At 41.8% G+C, this 16,835-nt stretch overlaps 1 protein-coding gene across 2 annotated transcripts in view; it reads left to right on the forward strand.

The window, feature by feature from the left end:
* Window positions 1-1,412: 1,412 nt before the first annotated feature.
* Window positions 1,413-16,835, forward strand: part of PUM3 (pumilio RNA binding family member 3) — a 133,479-nt gene continuing 118,056 nt past the window's right edge. The window contains exon 1 of one of the 2 annotated variants that reach the window (XM_056522565.1): window positions 1,413-1,515. The gene's annotated coding sequence lies outside the window, so the exon portion shown is untranslated. Of the gene's footprint in view, window positions 1,516-2,200; window positions 2,317-16,835 lie in introns of those variants that run through there. The other variant, XM_056522557.1, reaches the window with a different exon arrangement.

The following is a 16,835-nucleotide window of genomic DNA, read 5'->3' on the forward strand; positions in this document are numbered from 1 at the left end:
CCTATTTGCTGTAGCAGAGCAACATATGACACAGAGAGGACAAGTTGTCATGAGTAATCTCAGCACTCAAAGAGGTGTTTTTATTGTTCTGAATGTATATGCATTATGTAGCAAACAATTCCATGGATGTCACACTTCACTTCAGAGTACAGTACATTGCATAATGCGTTGAAGAGGTGGAAGAATAGCAAAATGGAGAACAACACATTCTCTGAATGGATACACAGGTTTTTCTCTTCAGTACAATATACTTAAAAGGTTTAACCCCTAGACGACATTGGGGGTAAATGTACACCCTTGCTGTCTGGGACTTAACGTACCAGGTAAATATGAAGTGAGTATAGGAGCTGAACTTTTTTCATTGGCGGTGAGTGAACAGTAGCCAGAAACCTGCCTCTAATGACAGGGAGCGGCGATCCCGCTGCTCTCCGTCATTAACCCGATCACAGCATCTATTAAACCCCATGCTCATTGGACCAACACAATGTGATTGAGAGGGTACCAATGAGCTAAAATGACAGCGAAGGGTCCCCTCACCTGCCTCCAGCAGCTGGATCGCCGGTCCTATGATGCATTCTGGCTTAGCCAGGCTGTATCTGTGGAGCACCAATCACACTGTATAATGCCATGCAATAGGCATAGCATTATATAGTGAATGCAATCTAGTGATTGCATATAAAATCCCCTATGGAGTCTTAAAAAGTGTAATCTATATATATAAAACTCAATGGCCCATATTTACTATTGCAAACTGGACATGTTTTGTCGGGTTGTGTGCCAGATTCTGTCGCATTGCGCCAGAAATTCTGTCTGCGCCAGATTTTGCGCCAGAATTTGCGCCAGACTTGAAAAAACCCTGACTAACTCTCCATTTTGCTAAGAAAACCCTAAAAAGGGGCGTGGTTGCCGGAAAAGGGGACGTGGTCTCCAAAAAGGGGCGTGTTCCCGACATTTTCACAAAAACCCAACACATTTACTAAGGTTTCCACATAAAATGTGGTGGATTTGAGCGGAGGAAAACCCTACAGATCAGAGCATGTGTAAAAAAAAGCAAAGTGTAGGGAAAGTGTAAAATGTAGGGAAACCTTAGTAAATACCGAGGAAAATAAATTTTAGGGAATTAAAACCCACAAAGAAACTTAAATGGGCACTGTAACCAACTTTATTTTTTGATATGTTGTAGTACTTATGTACTACAACATATCTCTAATATACTTATATTATTTATTTTTTTATTAAAATTGTTTAATTTACATTTGAAAACCGGCCACTAGGGGTCTCCCTCCTAGTGGCCGGCTGCAGCCTGGCGTGACGTTACGCCTGAAAAAGGACTAATTTTGGCCTGGCAATCAGTCCTTTTTCAGTTAGGCGGCACTCGCTCCCTGCCTGTCAATCAGACAGGCAGGGAGCAAGCGCATTGGCTCCCCGGCCACTGGCTGGGAGGCCACTCCTCCCGCACATCGCCGCCGCCTCGTCGTCGCCGCTGTCCCTGCACCCCCCCGGCCGGACTCTGCAGTAAGTGTAATGAGGGAACGGGGTATGCGGGAGGAGGGTTTGTGATGGAGGGAATGGGGTATGCGGGGGGGGGGGGGGGGGGTTGTGATGGAGGGAATGGGGTATGGCATGGGGGGGAGGGAGACGGAGGGGACGCATGTCACTAACTAATAGTTTATCTACACAGGGTGCCTCCAACTGTTTCAATACTACAACTCCCAGCATGCCCTGACAGCCAATAGATGTCAGGGCAAGCTGGGAGTTGTAGTGATGAAACAACTGGAGGCACCCTGTGTAGATGAACTAAGGGCGGAAGTCCCCCCCCCAGCAGGCATCAGTGACGTGGTCCCTGCTGGGGAAGTCTGCCTGGTAGTGAGCACACTGCCAGGCAGACAAAAGGCATTTTTAATATAGTAAAAATAAAAATTGAAAGCAGGGAGGGGGTTAGGGATAGATTGGCAATAGGCAGGGACAGAAAAAAAAAATAGGATGGTGGGAGCTACCCTTTAAACTCCACTCTTAGTAAATAAGGGCCAATGGGGGAGATTTATCAAAACCTGTGGACAGGAAAAGTTGCCCAGTTGCCCATAGCAACCAATCAGCTCACTTCTTTCATTCTTAACAAGGCCTGTGAAAAATGAAAGAAGCAATCTGATTGGTTGCTATGGGCAACTGGACAACTTTTCCTGTCCACAGGTTTTGATAAATCTCCCCCAATGTGTGTAAGTGTGTATGTTCCAGCATAACGTCCAACCGGCTAAAGATATTAACAGAAAACTTTGCACACATGTTACTAATATGTCAACAACAAACATAGGATAGGTAATTTAACCCTTACTCACTCCCATTTGCCATGGTCAGGGTTTTTGTTTAAAGTCCCATACAAGTCTATGGGAAATATATGTTACTGCATAACTTCAAAACGGCTGGAGATATTTTGATAATAATTGGTCACATGTTACTTATCTGTCCACTTAAACTATAGGATAGTTAATTTAACCCTTAACTACCCCCATTTGAGAGGGTCGGGGTTTTTGTTTAAAGTTCCATGCAAATCAATGGGAAATGTATGTTCCCACATAACTTCCGTATGGCTGGAGATATTTCAATTTCGATATGAGGTCGGGAAATGAGGTCAAGATAGGAGGTCGGGATATGAGGATGGGATATGACGACGGGATATGAGGATGGGATATGAGGTTGAGATATGACAACGGACTATGAGGAGGGGATAGGAGGTCTGGATAGGAGGTCGAGATATGAGGATGGGATATGAGGTCGGGATATGAGGATGGGATATGAGGACGGGATATGAGATCGAGATAGGAGGACAGGAAGTCAGAATATGAGGATGGGATAGGAGGATGGGATATGAGGTCGGGATAGGAGGTTGGGATAGGAGGCCAAGATATCAGGTCGAGATAGGAGGTTGAGATATGAGGTCGGGATATGAGGTCGGGATATGAGGACAGGATATGAGGACAGGATATGAGGTCGAGATAGGAGGTCGGGATATGAGGACGGGATAGGAGGTCGAGATATGAGGACCGGATAGGAGGTCAGGATATGAGGTTGAGATATGATGATGGGAGATGAGGTCAGGATATGAGGACAGGATATGAGGTTGAGATATTAGGACGGGATATGGGGTCGGGATATGACAACAATATATGAGGACGGGATATGAAGTCAAAAGTTTCCTCCTCTGTTGGTTTTCCTCCTCAACAAGGATTAGGAAGGAAAAACCAGGCAATGCCGGGTACTCAGCTAGTATAAAAAAAGTTTCAAATGTTTTTAAAATTATATAAAATCCCCTCCCCTAATAAAAAATAAAATCACCCTTCTTGTAACATTTTATCAAAACTCTAAAGATCACATCATTGAAAAATGAGCCCTCATAGAGTCCCGTATATGGAAAAATAAAAAAGATATGAAACAAAAAAATGAAACAATGAAAACAATGGAAAATGGTACAATTAAAGGTGTAACAATAAAGTAAAATTGCTGTACTTGGGCATCTCTAGCATTCCCATAGAAATTAATGGAGTACGTGCCGTCTGTAGCACACACTCCTCTCACACTGCGGAGGCGCCGAGCAATAGATCGTGGGGGGTCCCAGTGGTTGGAACCACTGTGATCAGATACCCTATCCTATGGATAGGGGATAAGTTGTTTTTTGCTGGACAACCCCTTTAAGATTTTTAAATAGATAAAATTTACAAATCTGTATTACTTTCTGGCAACTAATGATTTGAATTTTTTTTCCCCCTTTGGAGTACCCCATTAACCCCTTAAGGACCCAGCCAATTTTCACTGTAGGACACGGCCAATTTTTGCACATCTGACCACTGTCATATTAAACATTAAAGCGGTACTCCGGTGAAAACCTTTTTTCTTTTAAATCAACTGGTGGTAGAAAGTTAAACATATTTGTAAATAACTTCTATTAAAAAATCTTAATCCTTCCAGTACTTATTAGCTGCTGAATGCTACAGAGGAAATTCCTTTCTTTTTGGAACACTGATGACATCACGAGCACAGTGCTCCCTGCTGACATCTCTGTCCATTTTAGCAACCATGCATAGCAGATGTATCCTAAGGGCAGCATGGTGGCTCAGTGGTTATCACTGCTGCCTTGCAGTGCTGGGGACTTAGGTTCAAATCCCATTAAGGACAACAATAAAGAAAGAGTTGTTATTATTATTATAATAACGTCAGCAGAGAGAACTGTGCTCGTGATGTCATCAGAGAGCATTCCATAAAGAAAATAATTTCCTCTGTAGTATTCAGCAGCTATTAAGTACAGGAAGGATTACGATTTTTTAATAGAAGTAATTTACAAATATGTTTAACTTTCTGCCACCAGTTGATTTAAAAGAAAAAAGGTTTTCACCGGAGTACCCCTTTAATAACTCTGGGATGCTTTTACCTTTCATTCTGATTCCGAGAATGTTTTTTCGTGACATATTCTACTTTATGTTAGTGGTAAAATTTTGTCGATACTTGCATCATTTCTTGGTGAAAAATTTCAAAATTTGATGAAAAAATTGAAAATTTAGCATTTTTTTTACTTTGAAGCTTTCTGCTTATAAGGAAAATTAATATTCCAAATAAATTATATATTGATTCACATATAAAATATGTCTACTTTATGTTTCCATCATAAAGTTGACATGTTTTTACTTTTGGAAGACATCAGAGGGCTTCAAAGTATAGAAGCAATTTTCCAATTTTTCACAAAATTTTCTAAATTGAAATTTTTCAGGGACCAGTTCTGTTTTGAAGTGGATTTGAAGGGCCTTCTTATTATAAATACCCCACAAATGACCCCATTATAAAAACTGCACCCCTCAAAGTATTCAAAATGACATTCAAAAGGTTTGTTAACCCTTTAGGTGTTTCACAGGAATAGCAGCAAATTGAAGGAGAAAATTCAAAATCTTAATTTTTTTACACTGGCATGTTCTTGTAGACCCAGTTATTGAATTTTTACAAGGGGTAAAAGGAGAGAAATCTTCCTAAAATGTGTAACCTAATTTCTCTCGAGTAAGAAAATACCTCATATGTGTATATCAAGTGTTCGGCGGGCGCAGTAGAGGGCTCAAAAGGGAAGGAGATTTTGGAGACTGAGTTTTTCTGAAATGGTTCTTGGGGGGCATGTCACATTTAGGAAGCCCCTATGGTGCCAGAACAAAAAAACAAAAAAAACAAAAACGGCATGCTATTTTGGAAACTACACCCCTCAAGGCATGTAACGAGGGGTCCAGTGAGCCTTAACACCCCACAGGTGTTTGACGATTTTTCGTTAAAGTGTGATGTGAAAATGATAATTTTTTTTCACTAAAATGCTAGTTTTCCCTCAAATTTTAAATTTTTACAAGGGATAATAGGACAAAATGCCCCCCAAAATTTGTAATCCCATCTCTTCTGAGTATGGAAATACCCCATGTTAGGGCATAAAATGCTTTGCGGGCAAACTACAATGCTCAGAAGAGAAGGAGTCACATTTTAGCTTTTGAAAAGCAAAATTTGATGAAATGGTTTTTGGGGGGCATGTCCCATTTAGGAAGCCACTATGGTTCCAGGACAGCAAAAAAAAATTCCACGTGGCATACTATTTTGGAAACTACACCCCTCAAGGCACGTCTCTTCTGAGTATGGAAACACCCCATGTGTGGACGTCAAGTGCTCTGCTGGCGCACTACAATGCTCAGAAGAGAAGGAGCGCCATTGAGCTTTTGGGAAAAAAATTGTTTGGAATGGAAGTCAGGGGCCATGTGCGTTTACAAAGCCCCCGTGGTGCCAGAACAGTGGACCCCCCCCCCCCCCCACATGTGACCCTATTTTGGAAACTACACCCCTCACAGAATTTAATAAGGGGTGCAGTGAGTATTTACACCCCACTGGCGTTTGACAGATCTTTGGAACAGGGGGCTGTGCAAATGAAAAATTTAATTTTTCATTTTCATGGACCACTGTTCCAAAAATCTGCCAGACACCTGTGGGGCGTAAATGCTCACTGTACCTCTTATTACATTACATGAGGGGTGTAGTTTCCAAAATGGGATCACATGTGGGTATTTTTTTTTTTGCGAATCACAAATTTAGGCCTCAAATGTACATGGTGCGCTCTCACTCCTGAGCCTTGTTGTGCGCCCGCAGAGCATTTTACGCCCACATATGGGGTATTTCTGTACTCAGGAGAAATTGTGTTACAAATTTATTTATTTTTTTTCCCTTTAACGCTTGTGAAAATAAAAAGTATGGGGCAACACCAGCATGTTAGTGTAAATTTTTTTATTTTTTTACACTAACAAGCTGGTGTAGCCCCCAACTTTTCCTTTTCATAAGGGGTAAAAGGAAAAAAAAGCCCGCCAAAATTTGTAGTGCAATTTCTCCCGAGTATGGAAATACCCCATATGTGGCCCTAAACTGTTTCCTTGAAATACGACAGGGCTCTGAAGTGAGAGAGCTCCATGCGCATTTGAGGACTAAACTAGGGATTGCATAGGAGTGGACATAGGGGTATTCTATGCCCGTGATTCCCAAACAGGGTGCCTCCAGCTGTTGCTAAATTCCCAGCATGCCTGGACAGTCAGTGGCTGTCCGGAAATGCTGGGAGTTGTTGTTTTGCAACAGCTGGAGGCTCCGTTTTGGAAACACTGCCATACAATACGGTTTTCATTTTTATTGAGGGGGACAGTGTACGGGGTGTATATGTTGTGTTTTACCCTTTATTATGTGTTAGTGTAGTGTAGTGTTTTTAGGGTACATTCGCACTGGCGTGGCGTGTTACGGTGAGTTTCCCGCTAGGAGTTTGCGCTGCGGTGAAAAATTTGCCGCAGCCCAAACTTGAAGCAGGAAACTTACTGTAAACCTGCCCGTGTGAATGTACCCTGTACATTCACATGGGGGGGGCAAACCTCGAGCTGTTTCAAAACTATAACTCCCAGCATGTACTGACAGACTGTGCATGCTGGGAGTTGTACTTTTGCAACAGCTGGAGACACACTGGTTGGGAAACCTTCAGTTAGGTTCTGTTACCTAACTCAGTATTTTCCAACCAGTGTTCCTCCAGCTGTTGCAAAACTACAACTCCCAGCATGTACTGATCGCCGAAGGGCATGCTGGGAGATGTAGTTATGCAATAGCTGGAGGTACACAACTACAACTCCCAGCATGCCGAGACAGCTGCTTGATGTTTGGGCATGCTGGGATTTGCAGTTTTGCAACATTTGGAGGGCTACAGTTTTAGAGAACACTGCAAAGTGATCTCCAAACTGTGGTCATCCAGCTGTTGCAAAACTACAAATCCCAGCATGCCCAGACAGCAAACAGTTGTTTGGGCATGCTAGGAGTTGTAGTTTTGCAAGTTCTGGAGGGCTGCAGTTTAGGGACCACTATATAGTGGTCTCAAACTGTACCCTCTAGATGTTGCTAGGCAACTCAACGGCTTCTGTCTGATCCAGCCACGCATCATCGCCACCCCCCGATCTCAGTCGCCCGCCCGGATGGGTAAGTGGATCTTCAGCGCCGGTCCTCGTCATTTCCCCATCCTGCCCCGCCTATTTTGGGTAGGCAGGACGGGGAAAACAAAAGTTAACCCCCCCGCCCCCAATCTGCTATTGGTGGTCGGGTCTAGACCACCAATAGCAGGGATAGGAGGAGTGGCACCCCTGCCACCTCACTCCTATCACTTCAGGGGGATCCTGGGTGTCTTAGACAACCGCGATCCCCCTTATATTCCGGGTCACCGGGTCACTATAGACCCGCAATGACCTGGAATCGCGCAAATCGCAAGTGTGAATTCACTTGCGATTTGCCGCGATCACAAGCATGGGGGGGTCTGATGTCGGCGATCAGCAGGCATCCCGATCCGATCCCCGCCCGGCGCACGGCAGGGGCCGGAATTCTCCATGACGTACGCATACTTCATGGCTCCTTAAGTACCAGGGTGTCATGACATACGCGTACGTCAAGGGTCCTTAACCCCTTAAGGACCCGAGGTCTTTCCGTTTTTGCATTTTCGTTTTTTCCTCCTTACCTTTAAAAAATCATAACTCTTTCAATTTTTCACCCAAAAATCCATATGATGGCTTAATTTTTTTGCGCCACCAATTCTACTTTGTAATGACGTCAGTCATTTTACCCAAAAATCTATGGCGAAACAGAAAAAAAAATCAATGTGAGACAAAATTGAAAAAAACAAACGCCATTTTGTAATTTTGGGGGCTTCCATTTCTACACAGTACATTTTTCGGTAAAAATTACACCTTCTCTTTATTCTGTAGGTCCATACGGTTAAAATGATACCCTACTTATGTAGGTTTGATTTTGTGGTACTTCTGGAAAAAAATCAAAACTACATGCAGGAAAATTTATACGTTTAAAATTGTCATATTCTGACCCCTATAACTCTTTTATTTTTCCGCGTATGGGGAGGTATGAGGGCTCATTTTTTGTGCCGTGATCTGAAGTTTTTAGCGGTACTATTTTTACATTGATAGGACTTTTTGATAATTTTTTATTCATTTTTTCATTATATAAAAAGTTACCAAAAATGCACTATTTTGGGCTTTGGAATTTAGAATTGACCATGCGGTTTAATTAACAATATATTTTTATAATTCGGACATTTCCGCAAGCGGCGATACCACATATGTATATTTTTATTATTATTTACACAGTTTTTTTAATGGGAAAAGGGGGGTGATTCAAACTTTTAATAGGGGAAGGGTTAAACGATCATTATTCACTTTTTTTCACTTTTTTTTTGCAGTGTTATAGCTCCCATAGGGACCTATAACACTTCCCACACTGATCTTTTACATTGATCACTGATTTCTCATAAGAAACCTGTGATCGATGATTCTGCCGCTTGACTGCTCATGCCTGGATCTCAGGCACTGAGCAGTCGTTCGGCGATCGGACAGCGATAAGGCAGGTAGGGATCCTCCAGCTGTCATGTAAACTGTTTGGGATGCCGCGATTTCACCGCAGCTATCCCGAACAGCTCCCTGAGCTAAAAGTAAAGACAAAAAAAGACAACCGGGAGGCAGCGCCTCGTGTTTTATCCTTGGATGGTGAGGAATCCACTAAACTTACTGGGTAAGTACACCCAGGGCTTAAGTTAAGATGGCCGCTCACCTTTAAATGAAGAAAATGCGCATATCACCCCTCATCCGGGGTATCAAATGGTTAGGATAAGCTGCCAAGCCTGATGGTCAAAGGAGGACGTGGATCTTCCTCTAGGAACTGAAGAAATTATATAGGAAAAGACCACTGGAATCCAGGCGCTGCTTTATCCAAAGATGCAAGGATGCAGGTAGGTATTGTTAACCAGATACTTTTATTTATATTGTAGCATACAAGTTAGCAAGATCATGACGCGTTTCGGGGTCTGCTACCCCTTCCTCAGATGATCTAAGGAACTACTGACACCAGCAGACCTTATATAGTATCACAATGAAGGTAGTACAGGTCAAAAGGGGTGGGCTGGATGTGATGTCACATCCAGTCCACTTACAAGCAGCATAAAATAAAATAAAATACAGAGATAAAAGCTATTTATACACCATTGTAATATAGCTATATGAACACAAAATAAAACCCAATAAAGAAAAAGACAAAAAAGCAATAAAATACATGAAAAACGCTTATAGCTGTCACTGCGTTAAAGGGAAGTGCATCCCGGTAGTAATATATCAAAGCGAGGCTCCGTTGAGGGAGCCATCACAACAGTAAACAATGTAACATGTGGGCCGGTTGTAAACACTGGAGTCCCGATGTATACAGAGAGCTGACGGGATCTCCGCACGCAGAGCGCGCCAGCGTCTCACTGTCAGACCATCTCTAGGGACGCGTCGCTAGGCTGACACTCTGTAAACACAGAGGCAGCCAATCAAATTGCCGGAGGCGCGGCCTGCGCCGGAGAGCCGTCAGCAGTACGAGGGATACAGTCACATACTGTATCTCTGGTGTTAAAGCTGCGGGGTATCATTCTATAAAGAAAAAAAAGATATTAATTATCAGAGGGAGAAGCATATTTTACTGCAAAATAATAGAAGCCAAATAGCTATTGTTTATAGTAGGGTGTGATGCCTCAGAGGCGTTGCTAGGGACAACCACACAGAATCCCAATAGAGTGCATATATACTATTTGGGATTTAGAGAATATGACCACAAATTGGATATATAGAGGACATATCTTATAAACTATAGGTCCTATTTAGAATGGTTTGTGGGGACATATTATAAGTCCTATTCAGAATGCATATATCACATAAAGAAGGAATAAAATCAATTGTGTGTGTGTACCACGTCAAAACATCTAAAAAATGCCTGATAGTCAGATCAAAATTTAATAAAAAGCATATTAATAATACGGTATGTATAAATATAAAAATATATATTTATAAAAATAAAAAAAATTTTTTAATAACGGAAGGCCATACTTATAGGAATATTAAAGCATGCCTGATCGTTGTAAAATAAATATGCTATCATATCATCTAGGGGCAAGTCCAAAGAAAAAGCAGGAAAAGTCAGTACCATAAAATTAAAAATATATATAGATATAAAATATATAATACCAATTTGCATAAAATATTCCATATAAATAGAATCCTTACACTTTTACAGATTTTTATAGAGCACTTTCCACCATTTCGTTAAGACCTAACGGTACAAGAGTCTGGAGTTTAAAAATCCCAAAATTCTCTCTCCTTCTCAACAAGTTATCCATAGCAATATTTTCTATGGCTATAAGTTTAATGCAGCCAAAGTCTGAGTGATGATGAGAGACTAGATGCCGAGACACACTATGTAACATGAACCCAAGATTAGTATTGCTCCGATGTTTGTTAATCCTGTCTCGCTGGCATTGTATAGTTCGGCCCACGTATTGCAGACCACAAGGGCACTCTAGCAGGTATATAACAAACCTTGTTGAGCAGTTAATAAAGGTCTTAATATTGAAATTTTCATGAGAAATATTAGAGCAAAAATTTTTGGTGCGGTTTGCAATTGTGTCACAGCACTTGCATCTCACATGGCCACATTTTAAAGACCCAACTGTAGTTAGGAAGGTCTGTGGGTTTTTGTTAGATGCCTGCAATCTACTGGGCGCCAGGATGTTCTTAAGTGTCCGACCCCTTCTAAATGTAATGCCGGGCTTGGAAGGAAGCAAAGGTTTTAGAAAAGGATCTTTGCATTAAACATGCCAATGTTTAGCAAAGATATTGCGAATGGCCTGATTATCTTGATTAAAAGTAGTTATAAAATTACTAGACCATTCTGGTGTAGATTTGCGCTCCAAATCGCCTCCTTGTGTTCTCGTTGCTAGACACTCCTGCTGAGTTAGAGGTCTAGCTCTTTCTAGGGAGGATTTTACCAATTTTCTTGGATATTTTTTGGCGGCAAAATGTGCTTCAAGAATCTTGCTTTGTTTATCAAAATCACCCTGTAGTGTACAGTTCCTGCAGATTCTTTTGAACTGTCCGAAAGGAATATTCGTGAGCCATTTTTTACCAACACTAAACAGGTAATTCCCATTACCATTCCACAAGAATTGCTGGACCTCCTGGATCACTTACCTGGTGAGACCAACACGAATCTTCCTACAGGGAGATTCGACAACAGTGACAATTCCCTATTGGAGGACTTTCTTATCACCATACATCAGATCTCACCTACTATATCTACGCATGTTGTAGACCAACAGTTTTTCACTCCAACAGGACCTAATATTTCTCTTTCAGCTCTAACTGTACATGATTATCCAGACTTTGATAATTCCATACAAGCCAATAAAACAGCTTTTTAAGGACTTTCCTCCCGACCATGAATATCCCTCCACCCATAATATCACCACTGGAACCTCAACCAGTGGAGTTGATACAATTGGCACCTCCATTAGGTTTAAAAAGAAAAGACAGAGGAAAAGAGGGTGTAGAGGAGGTAGCAAGAGAAGAAAAGAAAAAGAGAACAAACCATCACAAGCTACAACAGAACCGTTAAGATTTTCAATTTATCCAATTATGTATTGGATGGAATTGAAACAGATGTACTGAAAAGGGGCCTTTCTTTTTGTCCTACAGACAAGTCAGAAAATTTTTCTCTTTTTATGGATCTAAATAATTTTATTAGGAAAATGACCATCAAATGCTTTTTCGCCATTAAGGACACAGGGAGGAAACGCCCCAGAGTGCAATCCGGTTACTACTCAAATTGAGACCCTAAATCCACCTGCCATACATACAGGGGTTCGTCCTAAATCCAATTTTTTCCCTCTATAATCTAGAGGTTGTTTTATTGAGACATTTTTCTCATTGGTTAACACAGAATTAGAAGGTCTTTCTAAAATAAAAAATAATAAATATCACAGCAATATTAATAGAAAGGAGGCACTAGCAATCAAGAAGCTAGCAGCTAATGACAGTATCGTAATTAAATCTGTAGACAAAGGGGGAGGGATCGTTATCATGAACTGAGAGGATTATCTAAAAGAAGCATTTAGACTCCTATCTGACATTAAATTCTATAGACCCCTCCCCTCTAATCCTACAATGGATTACACGAAAGGTTTGCATATATTAGTAACAAAAGGGTATAATGATGGTGTTCTTAATAAATTAGAGAAAAATTACTTAATGGTCACTGAACCGGCATTGCCTATCTTCTACTTTTATCGAAAGTACATAAGTGTACTAAGAATCCTCCGGGTCGACCAATCATTTCAGGGATTAATTGCCTGACTTCCAATTCGTCCCACTATGTGGATTTATTGCTCCAACAATATGTTCTTGGCCTTAAATCCTTCCTGAAAGACACGGCACAATTCATCAGTAGTGTAGTAGACACACCATGGGAGGACCACTACCATCTGGTCACCATGGATATTTCTTCTTTGTATACGGTCATTGATCATGAGTTGGGGGTCAATGCTGTTAAACATTTCCTGCTACAAGACACCACCATGCCAGATGCACAGAGAGAATTTATCCTGGATAGCTTGATGTTTATTTTGAAACATAACTATTTCGAATTTCAGAAACAGATATACTCTCAAGATACGGGTACCGCTATGGGCTCTAAAATGGCGCCTAGTTTTGCAAATTTATTTGTAGGATTGTTTGAGGAGACTTTAATTTATACTCACCCTCTATTTTCTCACTGTAAATCATATAAAAGAATCAGCAGGAACTGTACACTAGAGGGTGATTTTGATAAACAAAGCAAGATTCTTGAAGTACGTTTTGCCGCCAAAAAATATCCAAGAAAATTGGTAAAATCCTCCCTAGATAGAGCTAGACCTCTAACTCAACAGGAGTGTCTAGCACCGAGAACACAAGGAGGCAATTTAGAGCGCAAATCTACACCAGAATGGTCTGGTAATTTTATAACTACTTTTAAAGGGGTACTCCGCCCCTAGACATCTTATCCCCTATCCAAAGGATAGGGGATAAGATGTCAGATCGCTGGGGTCCTGCTGCTGGGGACCCCGGGGATCGCCGCTGCAGCACCCCGCTATCATTACTGCGCAGAGCGAGATCGCTCTGCACATAATGACGGGCAATACAGGGGCCGGAGCATCGTTACATCACGGCTCCACCCCTCGTGATATCACGGCCCGCCCCCGTAAATACAAGTCTATGGGAGGGGGCGTGGCGGTCGTCACGCCCCCTGCCATAGACTTGCATTAAAGGGGCGGGCCGTGATGTCATGAGGGGCGAAGCCATGACGTCACGCTGCTCCGGCCCCTGTAACGCCCGTCATTACGCACAGAACGAACTCGCTCTGCGCAGTAATGATGGCGGGGTGCCGCAGCGGCGATCCCCGGGGTCCCCAGCAGCGGGACAGCGGTGATCTAACATCTTATCCCCTATCCTTTGGATAGGGGATAAGATGCAAGGGGCGGAGTACCCCTTTAATCAAGATAATCAGGCCATTTGCAATATCTTTGCTAAACATTGGCATGTTTTATGCAGAGATCCTTTTCTAAAACCTTTGCTTCCTTCCAAGCCCGGCATTACATTTAGAAGGGGTCAGAAACTTAAGAACATCCTGGCGCCCAGTAGATTGCAGGCATCTTAGAAAAACCCACAGACCTTCCTAACTACAGTTGGATCTTTTAAATGTGGCCATGTGAGATGCAAGTGCTGTGACACAAATGCAAACCGCACCGAAAATTTTTGCTCTAATATTTCTCATGAAAATTTCAATATTAAGACCTTTATTAACTGCTCAACAAGGTTTGTTATATACCTGCTAGAGTGCCCTTGTGGTCTGTAATATGTGGGCCGAACTACACAATGCCTGCGAGACAGGATTAACAAACATCGGAGCAATACTAATCTTGGGTTCATGTTACATAGTGTGTCTCAGCATCTAGTCTCTCATCATCACTCAGACTTTGGCTGCATTAAACTTATAGCCATAGAAAATATTGCTATGGATAATCCCCAAAGAATTTGGGGATTTTTTAATTCCAGACTCTTGTCCCGTTAGGTCTTAACGAAATGGTGGAAAGTGCTCTATAAAAATCTGTAAAAGTGTAAGGATTCTATTTATATGGAATATTTTATGCAAATTGGTATTATATATTTTATATCTATCTATATATATTTTTTATTTTATGGTACTGACTTTTCCTGCTTTTTCTTTGGACTTGCCCCCAGATGATATGATAGCATTTATTTTACAACAATCAGGCATGCTTTAATATTCCTATAAGTATGGCCTTCCATTATTATTTTTTTATAAATATATATTTTTATATTTATACATATTATTAATTGTTTTTTATAAAATTTTGATCTATCAGGCATTTTTAGATTTTTGATGTGGTACACACACACAATTGATTTTATTCCCTCTTTATGTGATATATGCATTCTGAATAGGACTTATAATATGTCCCCACAAACCATTCTAAATAGGACCTATAGTTTATAAGATATGTCCTCTATATATCCAATTTGCGGTCATATTGTCTAAATCCCAAATAGTATATATGCACTCTATTGGGATTCTGTGTGGTTGTCCCTAGCAACACCTCTGAGGCATCACACCCTACTATAAACAATAGCTATTTGGCTTCTATTATTTTGCAGTAAAATATGCTTCTCCCTCTGATAATTAATATCTTTTTTTTCTTTATAGAATGATACCCCGCAGCTTTAACATCAGAGATACAGTATGTGACTGTATCCCTCGTACTGCTGACGGCTCTCCGGCGCAGGCCGCTCCTCCGGCAATTTGATTGGCTGCCTCTGTGTTTACAGAGTGTCAGCCTAGCGACGCGTCCCTAGAGATGGTCTGACAGTCAGCTCTCTGTATACATCGGGACTCAAGTGTTTACAACCAGCCCACATGTTACATTGTTTACTGTTGTGATGGCTCCCACAACGGAGCCTCGCTTTGATATATTACTACCGGGATGCACTTCCTTTTGATTCAGTGACAGCTATAAGCGTTTTTCATGTATTTTATTGCTTTTTTGTCTTTTGCTTTATTGGGTTTTATCTTGTGTTCATATAGCTATATTACAATGGTGTATAAATTGCTTTTTTCTCTGTATTTTATTTTATGCGGCTTGTAAGTGGACTGGATGTGACATCACATCAAGCCCACCCCTTTTGACCTGTACTACCTTCATTGTGATTCTATATAAGGTCTGCTGGTGTCATTAGTTCCTTAGATCATCTGAGGAAGGGGTAGCAGACCCCGAAACGCATCATGATCTTGCTAACTTGTATGCTACAATATAAATAAAAGTATCTGGTTAACAATACTTACATGCATCCTTGCATTTTTGGATAAAGCAGCACCTGGATTCCAGTGGTCTTTTCCTATATAATTTCTTCAGCTCCCTGAGCTAACCGGCATGGTTTCACTTTCATTTTAGATGCGGTGTTCAACTTTGAACGCCGCGTCTAAAGGGTTAATAGCGCGCGGCACCGCGATCAATGCCGCTCGCTATTAGCCACGGGTCCCGGCCGTTGTTAGAGGCGTGGCCCCGCGTTATAGATCGGTAGCGGACTCAGGACGTACAGGTACGCCCTGGGTCCTTAACAGGTTAAGGGGTTAAAGGGGTACTCCTGTGGAAAACTTCTTTTTTTTTTTTTAAATCAACTGGTGCCAGAAATTTAAACAGATTTGTAAATTACTTCTATTAAAAAATCTTAATCCTTCCAGTTCTTTTTAGGGGCTGTATACTACAGAGGAAATGCTTTTCTTTTTGGATTTCTCTTCTGTCACGACCACAGTGCTCTCTGCTGACATCTCTGTCCATTTTAGGAACTGTCCAGAGCAGCATATGTTTGCTATGGGGATTTTCTCTTGCTCTGGACAGTTCCTAAAATGGACAGCAGAGAGCACTGTGGCCGTGACAGAAGAGAAATCCAAAAAGAAAAGCATTGCCTCTGTATTTTACAGCCCCTAAAAGGTACTGGAAGGATTAAGATTTTCTGGCACCAGATGATTAAAAAAAAAAAAACGTTTTCCACGGGAGTACCCCTTTAACCCCTTAACGACGCAGGACGTATATTTACGTCCTGCGCCGGCTCCCGCGATATGAAGCGGGGTCGCGCCGGTCCCATCACATCGCATCGGTCCCAGTGCTCATCAACGGCTGGGACCCGCGGCTAATACCACACATCGCCGATCGCGATGTGCAGTATTAACCCTTTAGAAGCGGCGGTCAAAGCTGACCACTGCTTCTAAAGGGAAAGTGAAACTATCCCGGCTAGTCAGTCGGGCTGTTTGGGACCGCCGAGGTGAAATCGTGGTGTCCCAAACAGTTTACAGGACACCAGGAGGGCCCTTACCTGCCTCCTCGG

The sequence above is a fragment of the Hyla sarda genome, chromosome 1, assembly GCF_029499605.1.
Source record: "Hyla sarda isolate aHylSar1 chromosome 1, aHylSar1.hap1, whole genome shotgun sequence".
Classification (NCBI taxonomy): Eukaryota; Metazoa; Chordata; class Amphibia; order Anura; family Hylidae; genus Hyla; species Hyla sarda.